The sequence below is a fragment of the Eurosta solidaginis genome, chromosome 3, assembly GCF_040869045.1.
Source record: "Eurosta solidaginis isolate ZX-2024a chromosome 3, ASM4086904v1, whole genome shotgun sequence".
Taxonomy (NCBI): domain Eukaryota; kingdom Metazoa; phylum Arthropoda; class Insecta; order Diptera; family Tephritidae; genus Eurosta; species Eurosta solidaginis.
The window spans coordinates 24,364,114-24,383,978 of record NC_090321.1 but is presented as its reverse complement, the minus strand read 5'-3'; the positions used below and the strand labels follow the sequence as shown (position 1 = coordinate 24,383,978).

The window sequence follows — 19,865 nt, the reverse complement described above, 5'->3', positions numbered from 1 at the left end:
ACGTCCTTACGTACGGCACACGTCGGTGGGTAACTGCCGCATTAGGGATACGACTACAGCGATACGACCTACGGCACCAATGACTCCCGCTAAACTGTGTTTAGAATCTACACTTTAGATTGCCTATCAATAGTAAAATCTTCTCCATGCGATGTCTCTAGTTGTGAACTAGTACATGTACGATCTATTATGTTCATACACACAACAGGGTACAAATAACCTAACACATGCTATCAGTCGCTCATACCAGCAGTGGGTTGTGGGAGGGGGCCCACCTCACCAACCACCATCAAAATTGCAACGAACATCAAATAAATGAGTAGCAGTAGCAGCAAGTTGTGCACATCGGCAAGCAGCATACACACATAGAAACGATACAAAAACACGGTTGGCTGGGTCAGTGCGTCGTCTCGTCTCGTTTCGTATGGATTGAATTGTAGTCGAAGTGTATTGAATTGGGAAATAAACGAACAGAATGTTGTGAGTGTTCGGCGTGTTTGTTTGGTTGAATAAGCCATTGAGCGGATAAATGCATAGAACAGCAATAAATGAAATTTTTGAAGTTTTTAATATAAAATTAAAACAAAATATCGTCTGAAGAAAGAATTTTTATGAAGTGTTAAAGAAAATGTGTGTGGAAAAAGTGAAACTGAAGCAATTTTTCTAAACAGAAAAAACGTAAAAACTTAATGAAAAGTATGACAAAATTTGTGAATACATAAAATTGCATTGAAATGCAATAAATTTGTGCAAGTGCAATTGAATATAGCATAAAGAGAAGCAGCGACTAACAAGCAAAGTAAAATAGAAGTTTGTTGCATGCTGGGTGCGGAGAAGGTAAAGGAAAATTGTGTAGTGTGTACATACATATGTATGTTTGCATGTTTGTGCGTGTGCATAATTGATTGCAAGGTTTAAAGTTAAAATTTCATTGATAATGTAGAATTTTGTATATGCAAAAGTGAGGCAATAAAAATATGATTATGTGACGAACGCTCGAATTTAATGATTAAAATAGTTTTATATCGAATTCAAAGTAAGACTTTGTGTTTTATAAAAGTTTGGTGTTTTCTCATTTTTATTAAAGAAAGGAAAATTAAATTTGCTCCTCAATACATAAAAAAGTGTCTGCAGTAAATGCCGAGTAAGCCGTTGAAAAAAGTTAGAAAATCCTACAAAGAGGCTATGAAAAATTAACTTTGTGTGCATAGGTATGAATGTACTTTTATTAGGGTGTCCGTCATCTGTAAGAAATGTACATATGTAGGTAATTGTTAATTTTTGGTGCCATTCCATAGATCAAAGTTGTAGGCGCATTCCCCGAAATTGTTAGCATGAAGAACTCAGAAATATGTATAAGGTAGAAAAAATAATATTTCACGCATTTACAAAGTACGCTACAGTGAACGACTAAACATTAGAATGCGGAGTTTTAATTTTAGTGATAGTTTTTAGAGGTTAATCAAATCAAAAAGCTTTAGCATAGCTATTAAAAAACCGTTCACATCGCGTTTTAACTAAAATAAAATGTTTTTAGTTATTTAGCTTTTCATAGGCCCAGTGTTTCTGTGCTTATAGAAAACTTTAACTTTAGGACAAATATTTAAATTTTTCTCTAGACTGTACAACTGCCAAATTGTCAACTGATACATTTAATAGAGCAACGCCCGTAAACTTACTTTATACCTTTAATGAAAAAGAAATGGTATATTAAGTTTTGAACGAATCGCAAATTTGTAAGTTAAGTTCTTAAAAGATAAGAGATAGACCCACCAATAAGTATACCGAATTGATCAGGTTGACAATCTGGTTTTATTGAGACACGTCCGTCTGTCTGATTAAACACAAACTACTACCTCAATTTTTGAGATATCTTGTTAAAATTTATTAAGCGTGTGTATTTAGGTGTCTGACTAGACACTTGTCGGAAACGGCCGGATCGGACCTTCATAGCATATATGTATATAATAAAATAAATACATGGCGGTAAAAGAGCCCGAGCTTCTCTTCCAAATTACGTTGTGCTTCTTTTTAATTTTTCTTACAAATTGGGGGAACAGGGCCCACATGTTATACACCGACTCCGAAAGACATCTGCAAAGCAGATGAGGTTTCGCTGAGAAGCAGAAATACACTGAACATTGTTGTAAAATCACTGCTGAGGGTCGACCCCGGTTATGAAACTTTTTTATACTCAGCGTGCTTTGCACACAGAGTATATTAACTTTGATTGGATAACCGTTGGTTGTACAGGTATAAAGGAATCGAGATAGATATAGACTTCCATACATGTGTATGTCAAAATCAACAGTATCGACAAAAAATTTTATTTAGCCATGTCCGTCTGTCCGTCCGTTAACACGATAACTTGAGTAAATATTGAGATATCCTCACCAAATTTGGTACACGAGCTTATCTAGATTGGTGTTGAAAATGAGCCAAATCGGATGATAGCCACGCCCACTTTTTATATATATAACATTTTGGAGAACACAAAAAACCTGATTATTTAGTAAATAATACACCTAGAATTTTGAAATTCGACATGTGGACTGATATTGAGACTTGATAAAAATTTGAAAAATTTTTTTTTAAATGGCCGTGGCATCGCCCACTTGTGATAAAATCAATTTTACAAATATTATTAATCATAAATCAAAAATCGTTAAACCTATCGTAACAAAATTAGGCAAAGAGGTTGCCTTTACTTACTTAAATAAATAAAAATAAATGTAAGGCGCGATAACCTCCGAAGAGATCTAAGGCCGAGCTTCTCTTCCAATTTGCGTCGTGCTCCTCTTGATTTTTCCCTACAAATTGGCCGGACGGGACCTACATGTTTTATGCCGACTCCGAACGGCATCTGCAAGGCAGATGAGTTTTCACTGAGAGCTTTTCATGGCAGAAATACAATCGGAGCGCTTGCCAGACACTGCCGAGGGGCGACCCCGCTTAGAAAAATTTTCTTCTAATTGAAAAATCTTATTTCTAAAATTTTGATGTTGCTTTGCCCGGGAGTTGAACCCAGGGCATACGGTGTGCTAGGCGGAGCACGCTACCATCACACCACGGTGGCCTTTACTTACTTGCTTTGAATAAAAATTAACGAAATCGGTTAAGGATCACGCCCACTTTTATATAAAAAAATTTTAAAAGGGTCGTGGACGAATAAAATAAGCTATATCTTTGCAAAAAAGAGCTTTATATCAATGGTATTTCATTTCCAAAGTTGATTTATAACAATAAATAGGAAAAACTTCAGATTTTAAAAATGGGCGTGGCACAGCCCCTTTTATGACTAAGCAATTTTTTATGTTTCGGGAGCCATAACTCGAAGGAAAATTTACGGATCGTAATAAAATTGGGTACACAAATTTTCCCTATAGCAGGAAATATTTCTAGAAAAAATGGACGAGATCGGTTAAAGACCACGCCCACTTTTATATAAAAGATTTTTAAGAAAAAGAAAAAAAAGCTTTGTATCATCAGAATTTTACTTTCTAAATTGAATTATAACATTAAATTGGAAAACACTAAAATTTTTGAAAATGGGTGTGGCCACGTCCCTTTTATGACTAAGAAATTTTCTATGTTTCGGGAGCCATAACTCGAAGAAAAATTAACGGATCATAATAAAATTTTGTACACATATTTTCCTTATAGCAGAAAATATTTCTAGTTAAAATGGACGGGATCGGTTAAACACCACGGCGACTTAGATATCAAACAAGTTTAAAAGGTTCGTAGACTAGAACAATAAGCTATAACTTAGCAAAAAATAGTTTTGAAACAATGATATTTCACTTATCAAGTTTTATTGTAAAAGGAAATGGGGAGACATTTTTTTTAAACGGGCGGTGCCACGTGTTATGTAGAAATGTAATTTATCTGAAATGAAATATACAATTGAAGCTCACGCTGAGTATATAATGTTCGGTTACACCCGAACTTAGACACCTTTACTTGAATTGAGAAAACTTGGTTCTAAAAGTTTGATGTTGCTTTGGGGAATTGAACCCAGGGCGCCTGCCGCATAAAACCGATTTTTCGTATATGGCACATATCGTTGTCTGAAAAATTCGTTTCGATCGGTCGTATATATAGCACATATCCTTATTTAAACAGCTAAAAGCTTAAAATTTCACCAACTGCTTACGTACAGCGTATACATTGTTGTATGGAAAAATTGTATACAGCATAAATACCTTACAACCGATTGTTCAGGAAAGAAGCTTTTCGTAAGTTTCTGCCCCATTTTATCAGCTTCAAAAAGTTATCATTAAGTGTTGCATATTTTCAGCAGTAAATTTAAAACTCTTGGGTTTTGTTAGTAAACCAGAAAGATATACAAGTTTATATTTTCAGATCTTTTAAACTTGTTGCTTTTGGTTTCAAAACATTTTTACGATTTTAGACGTATTGTTCATTTAAATAAAAAATTTGAAACCAATAAAAAAAGAAAACAGATTAGTAAATCGAGAGGTTTTGAATTTAGGGAAGCAAAGTTTGAATAATTCCTTAAACCGATGAATGTTTTAAAGTTTAGGCTCAAGTTTCTAAATTTGTTATTTTTAGATTTTTAATATTTAAAATGTTTAAACTTAGCACATTCTCAATTCAAGATTGTGGGCCATTGTGAACTAAATAAGTGTGATAACTTCTGCATAGACGTCAAAATTACAAATAAAATGGATCATTGATTTTTATTTGACTATCGCTTTCTCATTCTGCATCTCTTTTTATCAAACGCTGAAGATAGCTGGCACTGTGCACCTCCATATTGAACATCCTGTCAGGCAGATGACAGATAAGATATCACACCTGTTTTATCCACAATGTTGTGTACATTGAAATTGTTCAATATTTTCCAGATTCAGTTTTAGTTTTCAAGCTCATTTAGATTTTCAATACGTTTTTCCCAACAATTCAATGTGTGCTTTTGCGTTTATTTAAGTTTTTACGTTTTTTTTTCATATTACCAATGGAATTAAGATAATACGAAGATTGGCAAACTTGTTTTAAAGTGGTATTTGTAATTCCCAGGCGAAACAAAAATAAAATATCTACACTGTGTTAAACTGTCACAGCTATTCAGTTTGTAAAATTAACAAGCCAAATTAGAAGGGACTGTGAAAACCCGAAATAAATTTAAACTTTTTTGTCTTGGTATAACACGAGACGTGTCTACCAGTTTCTAAGTAAAGATTTTCAAACCTTTTTATTTGGTGTCAAAACGAGAAGTGTCTAATTTTGTCAGATATAATATACACGCTTTGAATCTGTACAATTTCAAAAACACAATCGACCTCTTTTGACCGTTTTTGAAAGACCCGATTTTTTTTTTTTTTTTTTTTTTTTTTGGTTGTAGTATCTATTCGACATTTTAGATTGTTATGAAGTAAAGGTTTAATAAAAATAAAACTAAAATAAATGTAAGGCGCAATAACCTCCGAAGAGATTATAGACCGAGCTTCTCCTGCAATTTGCGTCGTGCTCCTTTAAATTAATTTAATTTTTTATACAAATTGGCGAGACGGGCCCGACTCCGAACGGCATCTGCAAAGCAGATGAATTTTAACTGAGAGCTTCTTATGACAGAAATACACTCCTATTTTAGATTTTTGTACAGATAATCAAAAAATGGCAATCTAACTTTTTAAATATAGCCTGTGTTATGGCAATAGAAGTATTTTTGCGAAACAGCCTTGAGTCAAATAGAACATATTTTTGCATATCGCATTAGTCATTTTTTCTGATTGCCACCAGAAATACATATTTTTTCGTATTATAATCAAATACTAATTTTTAAAGACAGTAACAATTTTTACTATCCTAAAAGTCAAAATAATGCGGCCTGTGTTAAAATTTAGACAATATATATTTTTTTTTTCAAAAATGATCCTATGAAATATTAAGATACACAGGTCGACAAATTTTAGACACACAAATGAGCCTATACTTTTTTAAAGACCTTCAGTATTTTCGAGATATTTCTACACAACATATACGATTCCAAAGTGCAACTTTTTTTTTGGACGGCTTGCTTGGTGATTAGGGATATTCTATTACGTGTGCGTTACTTTCTCAAAACAAAATTTTTACACAAATTTGAGGTCTGGTTTTAGGCACCTTAGTCACTTAAATCTGCTAGTGGCTTGTGCAGCAAACCATGGATGCTAGAAAAAAAAAACAAATTTAACTTATAAAACAAAAAGGAAGAAGAAAATATATTATGTCGTCTACTTCATCTGGTACAAAACTTCAAGCAAAATATAAGAAAGTTTGCCTGAAAATGTGCTACAAATTTTAATTTTGTTTGCAGCGATCAAGGACGTACAAGGGCGGCTTAAGCGTTTATTGCTTATGCCCACATATATCATTTAAACAGCGTTTGTGAGAGCAGTAATTGGATATCATTTCAAACGGTATACATATGTAGGTTTTTAATGAAAATAAGTTTTGTTGAAGAATTACGTATTGAATGAAGCCGAAAAACCCGATTTCGTACCTTTATAAAAGAATATACCGAAATTGAGAACTAAAATGAAAAATTTAAATCCAATCTAAAGTATTCAGATTAAGCGACACGAAGAACTTTTTAAATGTTTTAGTTCATTTCTGCGGCTTAACTTTTTTTTAATTGGTAGGCCTGTATTATACTGTGCTCAAACAGAAAAATAAATTGAGGCAATTTCGATTTAAATTGAATGGTGTTCATACAACTCAATTTAGCTTACACGATATAATTTGATAGCTGGTTGGCTTATCTCTACAGCGACAACATACCTTTGCTCAGACTGTCAAAATGTGCGTGTTGGTTTTAGGCGAATGGAATGGAATTAAAATATAAAACTTTGAAATTTATGTGTGCTGTAAGAAAATGTGTTCAATGTTTTGGTTTCATTTTGAGTTTGCCATCTTCTTTTGACAATCCCTACTCCAATGAAATGAAAAAAATAAAATCAGCTGATGAGATGAGCCAACCATATAGTTGAGCCATGCGTAACTGACGTTTAAATCTACTCAATAAACACACTTTACAAGGTTGCATTTGCAGTTTGAACAATTTTTTACGCAATTGTTTTTAAATTGGAAATTTATCATTACAATCAATTTAGTATATGATAAATTGCGTTATAAATTGCCCAAATGGTATAAATTTCGAATTTGGTGTGTGTTTGTACATAGTATTATATGTATTTCCAAAAAGTTCAGAAAATTGCACAGAGTCAATATGTTTATGCTTTTAATATTGACAAATAGAGTAATATTTGTTAACAAAAATAGGCATATGTAGTGCGGCTGAGCCATACGAATCGATTCATATAACTTTAATATGATTTTACATATGCTAAGTATGCGAAACAGCCTGTCAATTGATTGTATGGAAATTTTGTTAACGTATTAATATATAGAATATTTAAGAAATATAACTGTCCTGCATGTTTCAAAAACAAAAAATCAGTTTTTTTTTAACACAAATAGATAGTCGAATAATAACAAATACTATCAATTAAAGCGAGTTCAGGTATGCCGTGGCAGGCAATCAATTTAAGATCTATTTTAAATAGTTCAAATCTTATTAAAATTTGATTTTAAGATCACGTTTATATGCCCTAATCCACAATAAATATTCAAAAGATAATATAATAGCCGTCAAATCTGCAAGTTTCTCTTTTATTTTGTGCTTACTATTAGAGATTACACTTTGTGTAAAAAAAAATCGGCATCTCTAAAAAAATTTGAAAAGGAAATCTACTTATATAATTAAAGATCAGGAGTTAAGTACGAAAATGAAGAAAATATCGTTATATGCAAACAACTTCTAACAATGTTACAACGGTGGTTATCTTAAAATAACGTTTTATCTTCTATAACAATAACTTTATCTATAGTATCTCAGATTTCTTTCAAAAACGCACTATATTGGAACTCTCAGATTGTGCCCAGGAGCCGCCAGAGGAAGAAACTGTTTCAGAAAATGTGTCACAGCAAGAAAAAAGTTTTGTTCCAGAAAAATTAGGGGCTCTTCGGCTAATTTGAAAATTTTGAGATTTGTTTGATACCTTCTTCTTCTTTCCCATGTACACTCTAATATACAAGTATATGATTAATATATGTATATAAGTGCTTGGAGCAATTGCATGAAATGAACGAAGATTGCTTTGCTGGTATACATAAAAGTTCGCGTGTTGCTATCAAAATAAGCATCCTTGTTTTTGTTGTGTTTTTGTTTTTGTTATAGTTGTTGCTATTGTTATTTAATGTTGCTATGTTGTTGTTATTGCTGCAATTCTTCTCACCATGCTATTCCTGCCTGATTGTGCTCGTATTTTTTCTCATGTTTAGAGTCGTGTTTGAAAGTTGTTCTTGTATGAGTCGTTGCACTTTGGTGCTTGCAAGTTGAGTAAACGAAATGCAAAACTGAAAAAGTAAAATGAAATGAAAAACACTTCAAACTAAAGCAAAGAATTTCCTCGAGGCTCATTAGAAGCTAGTAGCAAGCAACAGAGTGGGAAAGAAGTTAGAAGAATCTGCAACAACAACAAAAAGCAGCAAAAGAAGCAACACGATGTTTGACAGGAAATTAATTACTCAATACAACAAATTAGTCTTGAAAACCCGTAATAACTGGTAAAGCAAAATGACTGAGTTATAAACATAAAAAAAGTAATAAAAGAAAAAAAACGAAAAACTTTTGGGTTGACAGTGAAGTGTACGCGTCAGCTGGACACAAACAAGCACTTCGGATGAAATGCACCGTTGATAGAACTTATTTTGCTGACCAGATACATATGTATGTGCCTAAGTGTATATATATGAATGTGTGTTTTTAAAGACCAGTAGCGACCACAAGTGGTAAGAAACAACAAAAAGAAGGCAGAGGAAGTGCAAATTGGGAAGAATAAAAGTGTAAGTCGAACTCAGTGTGTGTGTGCGAAAGTATGGCATGTATAGGTGAATGTCTAAGTATGGGTGAGCTTTTGTTTGTGTTTGTGTATGCATTGGAAGTGGATGGTCCGGAAAAACATAAAAAAATATGCGACTTTTTAAAGTATATACCGTTAGTTATACACAAATGTAGCATAGAATAACGGCAAAAACAGCGCAGTTACAGGAAAACGGATGCCATAGATGACAGGAATATGAACTTCCGTCAGCTCCGGAAAAAGTATAAAAATATATAGCACAACAAAACTGTATAGATACATACATACCTACACGCAATGATGCTCATAAAAGCTTAAAGTAGAAGTGAGATAAATGCATGAATGCGCGAGTGTTATGCACACTTCCGGCTAGTGAACGGTAAAATGTTTGCTAAAGTAACGGAATTATGAAGGCTGCGGCCCAATGCGCTCGGACGTAGAATGGCGAAGTAATAATGCGCAAAACGAAATTCCTCCGTAGATGAACGTACGTGGCTATTATAACCTCTTGTGCTAGAGGCACCTGCGTAGGGAACTACAAATAAAAAATATATATGCGCTTTCGAAAATACAACTTTACCTCTATATTTTTGTTTCTGATTGGCTGTTTACAAAAGTTATTGTTATACTTGATATTAAAGTCAAATTTCACCAACATTATGTCTATGTTTAACGGCACATTAATCGCTAAGTTTGAACACATTTATATAAAAAATTGTTATAAATAAATTTTTTATCTCCTTTTTATTTTCCTCTTTTGATGTATTGCCACGGCGCTTTGAACTTCTTATGTAAATGCGAATTCTCTTTCCGAACTAACTTGCTAAATATTTCGATTTGTGCACCCTCTAGCGGTACTATTTGGGATCGGTGTTGCACTCGCTTTGGTCACTGAAATATATTTAAAAAAAAATTTAGTAAGTATCTAGCTTACTAAGAAGCTACTTAAACATCGATCGCAAGATTCCAAGTATAAATTTGGAAACTCTTTCGTTCCGAGCGCCGCCTACTGGACCTTTTTTCACTTTTCTTGCGTTGTGCCGATTTTTTTTTTTACTATGTGTGAAGTTTCAAGCTTGTAGCTCAATGACAAGTTGCTTAAAGAAAAAGGAAAGAACGAAAAATTCCACTGATGATGGCGCAACGCCGGAACTGCTTTGTCTCCAAATCAAATTCAAAAAAGATGACGGAAAATCGATATATGTACATCAGTCTCTAAAAAATGTATCCCCTACCATTCTGAAGGATTTTTCTAGATACATCGATTCGTGCTTCTCCTACATGAACGTCTTTGGGTATTGTTGATTTCTGAAATACCTTGACAACTGTTTATAAGGTTGCCATCTCTTCTCCTTTTTTGTTACGAGGCTGCCACTTAATCTTCTACTATTTCCTTCCCTATGCATCCGCCGATGCCTCGAAAGCGATTTGATCTTTTTCGTTAAAATTTGTTTCGTCTGAGTGACGCTGCATCCAAAGCTCTTTGGACTAGCTATTGCTGCTTACGATTGTCACGAAGTTGCCACCTATTTCAAGCTAAAAATAAATTTTAAATAACTAAGACGCAAGCAAATTCCAAAACTCTTCACTTGTATGTCTTTACAAGGTTACCATCCCCCTAAATTTGTTTTTAATGAGCCTTGTCAGCTAATCTTCTAATATTTTCCTTTCTATACATCTGATAAAAGTTTGTTCGTTGGGTCACCCTGTATCATAAGCTCTTTCAATTAGCTATTGTTGTTTACGGCTTTTTACGAGGCTGCCACCTATTTTAGATTAAAAATAAATTTAAATTAGATATGACGACACCGTCAAATTAGAAACTTTTGTTGGACGGTTCTCGAACAATTTTTTTTAGTTTTTGATCTTTTGAATACTTTTAAAAATTCATTCTCATTATGTTAATCTTGAATTATTCTTACTGTTCTGTTAATCTGTGATGCCGTTTTGGCATAGAATTGTCTAATCTTAAACTAATTCAATTCATTCAAATATGGCCAGCATCTAACATATATCATCGATAAAGTCAAAAGCGGTTAGGATCGGCTGGTATCATTTGTATGAACTTTGCTCTCCAGCTAATGCGAATAGATTGGCAGCTTTAACAGGGGTTTTAAAATCTAAGACAAAACTCATACGATCCCAACAAGTTGTATGCCGTCCACAACCATTTTTTTTTTTTTTTTTTTTTTGATAGGTAAAAGTGATTTACTATAAAAAAATATTCGCTCCATCTATGAAAATAAAAAATAAAGTAATTAAAAGAACTTGCATAAAGCATGTCTTAAAAATGCTAACAAAATAAGAAAGAAGCAAAAATAGCAACGAGCGTAGCTAAACAGCAGCCAAACGAGATATTGCAAAGATACCAAAGATATAAGCAAAACAAAACAAATGATTTGAAAAAAAAAAAATAAAAAAAAATTAAATAGCTTAAACTTGCACAGCTGCTTTTTGCAAATGCAATACAATCTCTCATACATACCATTAAACATATGAAGTAAAGTCTCGTAACATAACAAAGCGAAAGAATGCTCTCAGCGAAAGAAAACGCAAGTCGCCGCAGAAACTCACACACAAATTTATATGCAAACAGTAAAACAAACAGTGACAAATGAAACAAAAATAAAGCGGAGAAATAAACAAACACAACAAAATGCAAGCAAAACTAGATAGTAAAAAAAACGAAAGAAATGAGACAGTAAAAAGAAATATTGAAAGCAAAATTTGACATCCCTACAGGAAATGGAGCTAACTAAAAACCTATAATCTTTTGGAAGCGAAACTTTGTAGATACTCTTCGCCCATTTCCTAAAAACAAGTGGCTTTTCATACCGATTTGTTTCTTCGTCCCAAATAAGGTTCAACTAAGAAAAAGAACACAAGCGAATATAAAAAAATTAAGAAATCTGTGTACTTAAAGTTCCGGAGTAATAGCGGCAGCCTGCTTTAAATTACCAACCTTATTAAAATAATATTTGAGCCGTTTATTTTGAAAGTGGCATAAGTCATTTCATGTCGTTTAGGTTCAGTGGTAATTTGTTTGTATCTCTCCTCGCCTACAGTTTTTTGGAGTCCAATATCCAAAAAATGCAATTCTTATTATTATTTTATAATTGTAGAACCATCTATATATGCATTCGTTCAAAAATAACAATGCATTTAAGACCATGAGTTGGAAATGACTTATGCCACTTTCAAAATAAACGGCTCAATTATTAATTCTTTCAAGATGTAATGTTATTTATTGGGACCCATCATGAACAAATATTATACAAAAGTTCTAAAAGTCACCAAAAAAAGGGAAAACTTGACTTAAGTTGAATAATTCTTGAGGGAAAGGGAAGGATGAGAAGGGAAGAGTAGGTAAAACGTCCAGGAATGAAACCAAAGGGATTGCGTAGGTATGGTACAGTAAAAAGGAGCGGTCCAAGGTAGGGTGGGCAAGGAACATTACCGGCTAGGTTAAAATGGCTGGTCCTTATATAGACTGAAGGAGTACATAGTGCTTACGACGAAGGCTGTTTCTTTGTAGCGAGAGCGGAATACTCGACCAAAGCCACGTCTTGTTGTTGTACAATTTTTTTGCAATTGCCTTCTGTGCAAATATTTATTGAGGAATGCGGGTTCGAAACCCACCTCCGGGATAAAAGGCTTTGAAGGGATTTACACGGTATACCTAAAAGAAACGGATGTTGCCCTATCCACTCGTTTTTTCCAAAAATATTCTATAAATTAAAATTTGAAAATTGTTTTCAAACTTAGCAACATCAAAACGAAATTAATTTTTTTTATAAAATAATTTTCAATTTGTCCCAAGTAGTTCTTGCAGATTATTTGAGTTAGGGAGTTCGACTTGTGCCATCAAAAGTTTATTGTCCTCGTCCTCTTGCGTGAGAAGATTTTCCGAAGGCTTTGATAGTTTTATCGATGTTGATGGTCTTTTGTCAGATATTGATCCGGTACATTCCCGAAAATAGCACCATTAAGTTGATAGGCCGAACATCGAACGATTTAATATAACTTCGTTGATCCTCCAGGTCATCAAACTCCCTTCTTCTCTGAGGATTAATGAAAATTGATTATAAGTCACCACGAAGAGCTCATTCCTGTGGGTAAAACTCAAAACTATTAGTGGTTTACGGTTAAGTGAACCTTTTGCAATAGTATCAACGACTTTTTCCATCCAACTATTAAATCTAAATTCTGTAATCAAATGATGTTAAAATAGTTCGTGTTTAGGGCAACCTACTTATTTCCAACAGGGACTACTTACACAAATACGCACACACGCATAAATTTTAAGCTAGTGTGTGTTTAGTACTTACGTACATATATCAATTAAAGATTAAATCGAAACTCATACTGTCGCGAGAGCATATGTTGTACGAAGAATGGTGAGGAAAGTAGAGAAGTAATTACAGAAGAGAATAAATAATTGTTATTGTATTGGCGTATAAAAATAGTGGACAAATGGCAATGCCCTTCTATTTCTGATTTCCCTGTTTGAGAGACAAAAAAAAAAATACAAAAACAAAAAATAACAACAATTAATAAAGCAAGATGAGAACAATAAATAAATAAGTTTCATCATTCGATGGATGAGAAATGAGAGTGCTACAACTCTGCTAGGCGTAGTGCGAGCGTACAACGTGACGTATACGTAATATTTTGTGCTTTTATGGCGCTTACGTATTTTACATGTAGGCATATCTACATATGTATGTATATTGTCGCATTTATATTCGTGTGCATATGCATGTGTGTGTATTCAAAACTTTTGTAATAAAAGCACGTGTTGATCATGTTGCATTAGCGCATAAGAAAACTGGAATAGTCTGGCAGAGGAGAGTGAGAAGCGAAAAAAGAAACACAGAAAGTGACGTTGTGTGTAGATGGGTAGGCACGTCTATTGAAACGTTTAAATAACAACAAGTGCGAAGACAAGAAAGCTACATATTACATATCACACAGTGTAGTTTTGACGCTTCGACTGAGAGACAGCAATGAAATTTGAGTGAGCGCAACACATACATACATACATATGTACATATATCCACATACGCAATTTATGTATTAGTAAAATGCTAATTCGATGTGGTAATAGTGCGAGAAATAAAATTATATACGTTTGTATGTACATATGTAGGTATGTATGCGAGTAGGCCGTGGGATGATTTAAAATAGTGGCTTATCAGTCAGAAATTCATAATCATTTACTGTTTTTAATTTAGCTCTTGAGGGGCTCACACTGTGGCTCAAGATTAGTTAATGAATTGCCTTTTATTGTGCGTACATTTTCTATTTTTATACTCAGCGTGCTTTGCACACAGAATATATTAACTTTGATTGATCGAGATAGATATAGACTTCCATATATCAAAATCATCAGTGTCGGAAAAAAATTTGATTGAGACATGTCCGTCCGTCCGTCTGCCCGTTAACACGATAACTTGAGTAAATATTGAGATATCTTCACCACATATTGAGATATCTTGGCATACGAGCTTATCTGGACCCAGAATAGATTGGTATTAAAAATGAGCGAAATCGGATGATAACCATGCCCACTTTTTATATATATAACATTTCGGAAAACACAAAAACCCTGATTATTTAGTAAATATACACCTAGAATGTTGAAATTTGACGTGTGGACTGATATTGAGACTCTTGATTAAAATTTGAAAACATTTTTTAAAATGGGCGTGGCACCGCCCACTTGTGATAGAATCAATTTTACAAATATGTATTATTAATCATAAATCAAAAATCGTTGTACCCATCGTAACAAAATTCGGCAGAGAAGTTGCCTTTACTAAAAGGAATGCTTTGAAGAAAAATTAACGAAATAGGTTAAGGACCACGCACACTTTTATATAAAAGATTTTTAAAGGGGTCGTGGACGAATAAAATCTTTGCAAAAAAGAATTTTATATCAATGGTATTTCATTTCCCAAGTGGATTTATAACAATAAATAGGAAAAACTTAAAATAAAAAATAAAAAATGGGCGTGGCACCGCCCCTTTTATGACTAAGCAATTTTCTTTGTTTCGGGAGCCATAACTCGAAGAAAAATAAACGAATCATAATAAAATTGGGTACACAGATTTTCCCTATAGCAGGAAATATCTCTAGAAAAAATGGACAAGATCGGTTAAAGACCACGCCCACTTTTATATAAAAGATTTTTAAAAGGGTCGTAGACGATAATAATAGGCTATATCTTAGCGAAAAAGAGCTTTGTATCAATAGGATTTTACTTTTTAAATTGAATTATAACATTAAATTGGAAAACACTAAAATTTTTAAAAATGGGTGTGGCATTGCCTCTTTTATAGCTAAGCAATTTTCTATGTTTCGGGAGCCATAACTCGAAGGAAAATAAACGGATCGTATTAAAATTGGGTACACAAATTTTCCCTATAGTAGAAAATATTTCTAGTAAAAATGGACGGGATCGGTTAAAGACCACGGCAACTTAGATATAAAACACCTTTAAAATGGCCGTAGACTTGAATAAAAGCTATAACTTAGCAAAAAATAGTTTTGAATCAATGATATTTCACTTATCAAGTTTTATTGTAAGAGGAAATGGAGAGAAATTTTTTTTGACGGGCAGTGCCACGTGTTATGTAGAAAAGTAATTTATCTGAAATGAAATATGCAATTGAAGCTCATGCTGAGTATATAATGTTCGATTACACCCGAACTTAGACACCTTTACTTGTTTATTTTGTTTTTTTTTGATAACAAAGACCGCGGGAAATATTTAACAGCTGTGTATATCTGTATGTATGTACGTATGTATGTACATAGTACTATTAATATAGATTTGTATCAATTAAAAGTCAGCATTATTCGGTTATACATATATCAAATATACAATCTGAATTGTTTTAAATTTTCGGGCCTGCTAAAATTGAAGAGAGAGTGGAAAGTTTGCAGAAAAATGAATGAAGTTTTATAATTTAAATAGGCTATATACACAGTGCTGACGACACTAAAGGTAAATAAACCAGATTTAGGGTACAGATGTTTCAGTGGTTTTTGGATTTCAACTCAAAGCTGAGGGGCTGAAGCAATTTCTTATGAAGTTCTGACCTCTCGACTCAGACTTCCCGAAGAGGGCGTCTTATGTTAAAACTATCTGAACTTGTTTCTAGGTTTTAACTTGAGAAAAGTCTACCTATGTGTCAAGATCGCAAATAAATCATACAAGATTTTTACTGACTGTCAAGACATGCTTTCTTTTGTGGGTGTGGAACCGTACTTCTGAGTTTCCTATGTCCGGCAAAGGACACTCAACAACGTTAACACTTCTCAAATCATTGGGAAGTGTATTTATGCTACTAAAACAACAACATTAACAACAACAACAAAGAGATCGAACACGATGGTCTTCAGAATTTTCTCGATTACGCTTGCGAGCACATTGAATGTAATCAAATTGATTCCCATATTACTGGCGGAGATTGAGTGATCACCTTATAGATCGGAAAAATTAAACCCAAATTTTTATCGGCTGGTTTTCAGTTGTCCGACTATGTATATACATGTATATTTAAATTGTGTTCTTGTGTTCTACCTATTGAGCGGCCGTCATACGATAGTATATTCTGGGCGAAATTCGTAATTTTTGTACTATTTTCCGTCCTTCATGAATTGTAGTGAGGGTGAAATAGATAAAGACAGGAATAATGAAAATACGGATAAAGCGCTCAGAGCAGAAAAAACCAAAGTGGTAGGAATATGTAATAAAAGTGAGAAGGAAGATTGAGGCATGTAGGAAGGGGAGAAAAATACTAATGACAAAAGAGAATGCACGAAGGAGGAGCAGGTGTAGTAACCGAAGATGACAACGAGCAAAAAATTAGACAAAAAAGAAAACAGATAATTGGTTTAATATAGCCCTGGCATAATATGCTCTCCAAATGATGCAGAACCCAAAGCTTTCACCTGAAACTGAAAATTGCAAAGAATGAGAATGTCTCAAATGGCTCGTAGCCTTCTTACAGTTTCGACGACTAATAAATACCTTAAACTGATATAAACCGGCATTACATGACGCAATTCGGCTTACGCTTGAGGTTAGCTTGGAAGTCGGTATTCCAAACTGTAGATTGTGAAGTGTATTTTGTTACCCAGTACTTAATCAACTCAAACATTTGTACAAACAAAAATGCCTCAGTACAAACAAACATACCTCACCGAAGTATTCCTATTTTGTTTTGTTTAAAACACAGCTTGCATACCCCAACGTCAAACTTTACTAACGGAAACCGCATTTCGTGTATTTAGAAATTAGTACTACATATCCCGCTCGCGCCGATACAACGATCTCGTCAAAGAAAAAAAGTTGTCTTCAATTTTCATGCCGTAGCTTTATAATAACACTAAAACTACTGGTTTTAAGTCCCCATTATGTAAGGTAGTTGAGTATACTCATTGAACATAAGCCCAACTTGTTCATACTTACATAAGGGACAAAATCCCAGATTTTCCAATTTTGAAGTCAAGGCCATAGCGTTTCGCGTTGCTATCTCTAGCAAAGAAGAAACATTTTCAAAAATTCTCAGGTTTCGAAAACTGCTGGTCTTAAAAAGATACTAAGTCAGTATTAAAATCTAGCCCACAAATTTCCTACCTGTTTGTGGGTTTTCGAGAAAATTTATGTTTAAATGATGACAAGGTCGGCTGAGACCAGAGGTCGCTGTGGTATAGAGGTAGTTAGCTGGCCTAACTAACCAGTGGTCCTCGACTGAAATTACTAGGAAAATAACATCAAAATACTTACTTTAGAAATTTTCTCTAAATTGGCCCTTCGACACTGGTTTACTACACGAGTCCATCGCATCGTCTCCTCCGATCATGCGATCACTCCAGACTCGATGACCAGCTGTTGAAGCGTATTTCTGCAACTAAAAACTCCCCAGCCAAAAATTAACTGCCTTGGCATGTTCCCTTCGGAGTCAGCATAAAAAATGTAGATTTTCCAATTCTAATAAAAAAGTTAAGAAGCAGCACACCAAAAATTGGAGGTGAATCTCGGCCTTTTTCTCCTTAAAGGCTTGTGGAAACCCATATGAACATTTTTAGTGAAGTGCAGCAAAAATTTGAAATTGTTTTTTTTTTTTTTTGTACGGTCTAATATATGTACAATGTACATTGTACATAACTCCACATACATACCTGAAAAATCAACAAAAACCCAAAAACCGCCTTGATTGCATATTTATCAATGCTTGACGTGTTTTACTTGTTGTTGTTTTCCGGCTGCAGTTCTACGACCATCGTTTGGGGCTGGGTGTTCGTTCATCTATTTATGTATGCACATGTGTGTAGGTTAATTCTCCATCGTCTTCGTCAGCAACCGCTCGTAATCAATCGTTCATTCTATGCTTTCTCAAGTTTGTTGACTAATAGTTTGTTCGTTTTGCTGATTCTTATGCGGCAGTTACTCACGAACGTACGTACCAAAAACGTGTCAGCTGACACGACCTATCTTATGAGTGTGCAATGTAAACGAAAACTCACCGACGTGCAACGCCCGTACGTTCGTAGTCCGGAACGTAGAAATCAAAACAATTTTGATTTTTTCCGTAAGAACGTGTCAGCTGATCGCTCTCTCACTAGACAGAGTTGCCTAGTAAACTTTTGTGCGCTAATTTTTGACCGTTTGCAATTTTATGCAAAAACGCCTAATTAAAGTTTGAAAAATTGTGGAAATAATTCGAAATAATTATGTAAAAGTGCTGATTATAAATATTTAATCTATTTATACTTATTTAATATGTATTCCGGCCTTTTACAATATCAAAACTTAAATTGGAAAAAGTTGATGTTTCCATAAGCATACATGCAAAATGGTCAATGGCAACAGTGCTTATCTGTAAACAATACACATACAAATATGTTATGTACATGTACACAGACGCACACATTGATTCCTACAGGCTTGAGAGTTCGGTCAAACGTGCTTCGTACGACAAACGTTCTTACGTACGGCACACGTCGGTGGGTAACTGCCGCATTACTACACGAGTACAACGCACTCCACACAAGTAAAACGAACTCTTACGACCACAATTGCAAATAATTACAAAAATTGTTACATATGCCGCTGACGTCCACGTTTACTTTCGCGGTTGGCGGTTGCCGGTTAGCGACTGAGAGTCATTTAATTGGAGTATGGTGTTTTTTGTTTTGTGTTTGCATTTGCTGTTTAGCTTTTTATACGCCAATGGCGTTGCCCATCACCACATTTCTTTACGATGTTGCCTAATTATGGAAATTGTTTTTCCTTATGATCGAGATTTCCGTATCTTTGAGTTGAAAGATTACTTACGTTCTCTGAGTTAATTATCATACCCAATAACAATACCTGCTCCATGTATGTAAGGTTACGTCCATGCTGGAGTCTCAATGCAGGCTGTGAGTGTAGGAGTGTAGCTTCAAATTCTAAGGCGAAACCACGTGAAGATGTGATTTTGACAGTAACTTTGTACATCCATTCGCAGTGCTGCCACACTTCTTTAATAATTTAACAGGGCGTTGAGAAACTTTTATCAAACTTATCCTCACAACCGCAGTCGAGAAGACGGTCCTTAATAGCCATTTCATTTTGATGAAATATTTCATTTTGATGAAATGTATAAAAAGAGAATCGATGACCTGATATCTCTCAGGCTATATATGATTAGTTTGTGTCTTGCCTAGAACTCAAACGATTTCTGACTTATCTATGCCTTAAGAACTCATTCCCATATCAGAAATACTACTAACGTTCACTTCTATGCTTTGAACCTGGCTAGTTTTTGGCCTAAGAGCTGAACATATAATTCGTAGCGTTTAGCATAGAATGTAAAAGGGGAATTCAACGCTGCCGCAGTCACTGCTGTAGTCATGCCTTGCTGCCAATCATCAATCAAGCA

General features: G+C 34.2%; 1 protein-coding gene across 1 annotated transcript in view; it reads left to right on the top strand.

Moving 5' to 3' along the window:
• The first annotated feature begins 415 nt into the window (after positions 1 to 415).
• Positions 416 to 19,865, top strand: part of jing (AE binding protein 2 jing) — a 595,696-nt gene continuing 576,246 nt past the window's right edge. The window contains exon 1 of the mRNA XM_067771251.1: positions 416 to 837. The gene's annotated coding sequence lies outside the window, so the exon portion shown is untranslated. The remainder of the gene's footprint in view (positions 838 to 19,865) is intronic.